This window comes from Myotis davidii, unplaced genomic scaffold (assembly GCF_000327345.1).
Source record: "Myotis davidii unplaced genomic scaffold, ASM32734v1 scaffold448, whole genome shotgun sequence".
NCBI lineage: Eukaryota > Metazoa > Chordata > Mammalia > Chiroptera > Vespertilionidae > Myotis > Myotis davidii.
In genome coordinates this window covers 356,219-358,249 of record NW_006383009.1, presented here as the reverse complement: position 1 = coordinate 358,249, position 2,031 = coordinate 356,219, and positions in this window count along the sequence as shown.

Here is a 2,031-nt window from a genome sequence, read left to right as displayed (position 1 = left end):
AGTTAGAGTGCATTTTCTTTTGCTGTGTTTTTTTTAAAACATGCAGACATATAAAAAATCTGGATAGCACAACCTTTTGGCAACAAAGTTATTTTTTTCTCTTAGTTTAGCTTAAATGTCTGAGAACAGTTTTATTAAAACAAAGGAAAACTCAGAGTTATCATGCAGTGACATGCATAAGCCAGGAGGAGCAAGGAAAAAATATTAAAGGATATTTGATTCCTCCTTCTGGCTTTGAAGTGACCAAAATTTTGTTTTTAATAATCATCACATTATAAAAACTATTCAGCAAAATACTGTCTCTGCAAAGAAAGATTTTACCCCTCAGTTGAAAAAATATGAGCCCTCCTGGCAAACTTCATCCTCTCTTCTCTCTCCTTCTACAAAAAGTCCAAGTACCTGGAAATCCACGATCCCCCTGCTCTTTGATTCCCCTTCACTGGACTCCGTTTAGTATTATTTTTCCTCCACCAAAAAAACAAAGAAAAAACAGTGCTTTCTTTTTCTTAAAAAAAAAAAAAAAAGGTGGGTAATGCATAAAGTGACTTTAAAAACAGACATTCTGTAAACTCCAGACCTTTGTTCCTTCTCTCTGGGCAGCTTACTGACCACAGGAGAAATACTGGGAATAGGGAACAGTACATTCAGTCAGGACTGTGCTGGAAGCTGTGTCAGAGAGCAACCTTCCCTACTACTATACTTCAAAAGAGTCACCCCTGTGTGGAGAAGGGCTGGGGTGGAGGGGTGCCTGAGAAGAGTTGAGGTAGGGCAGGAAGAAGGTGAAATTGGGGTATGAAAAAGATACACCTCATTAATCAACATGGATTAATGCAAAAATCCCCATATCTTTTAAGGAAAATTTGGACAGAGATGTGTATGTGTGTATATGTGTGTATATATATATATATATATATATATATATATACATAATACACACATATATAGATATTTCATCAGTTAAAATTTTCATAAAAAATAAATCATTTAAAGATGTATATGACTACAAATCCTCTTTATTCCAGTGCACTGCACTGGATGGCCAAGTACCTTAGAGATTTTATTTTGCTAGGAATACATATTGTGTGTATGTTATATGTATGTGTATGTGTACGTGTTTGTACACACACACACACACAGACACACACAGACACACCATATACATAGATTTGAAGTCTACCTATTTGGTGGCCAGGGGCAAAAATGAGCCTGCGTTCCCACCACTAATGGGAAGAATATGTGTGAGAGAGAAAACAAAAAGATGGTGAAATGGGGTGGCTGGTTGAGGCCTGCCTTTCTGGTAAAAGATTTTGAAAGAGAAGGGAGAAGGCTTGGAGGGGAGAAGGGAAAAGAGGGTGGGGGAAGGGCAGAGGGCAAACTCAGGACCTAGATTTTAAAAAGTGAGGCTGAGGAAATACATTTTTAAAAAAGGCAGGTTCAGTGATAGCTGCTCCTTCTCCCTGCAGATCAAACTGCTCTGAGGCCTAATAGGGAAGTGCTCGGAAAAAGTGGGGTTCTGAGGGGCCAAAGCTTAAGGGGCGGTAGCCACACCGCCGCGGTGGCATCCGAGGCATTTCTGTAAGAAACATTATTTCTGAGCAGATGGAAGACCCGTCTCATCTGGCCGCGTGCAGGTACCCGGCCTGGGACAGTCTCCCCAGAGGCCTGGGGACTCGATGTGGGGAAGAGTTTGGGGTGCACATAGCCCAGTTCAGCTCAAGAGTCTGACACACACACACACACACACACACACACACACACACACACACACACGCTCACGCGAGCACGCACACTCACGCGCAGGCATGCGTGCGGCAGGCAGCAAGCTCTGCGCTTTGGTGCGCTTCTTACCCTCTCCCTTCTCTCAGGTCTTCGAGGGGGAACCGAGGGAGACGTACGGGGACCATTGAGGTGCTTAGGTCAGGCGAGGTTTAGGTGGGCCCCGCCTTCAGTCCCCCGCAAGTCCTTGGTGTGGCCCCCCCTCGCCCCCCGCGGCCCCTGGATCAAGACGATCCGCACTGAACGAAGCGGGCT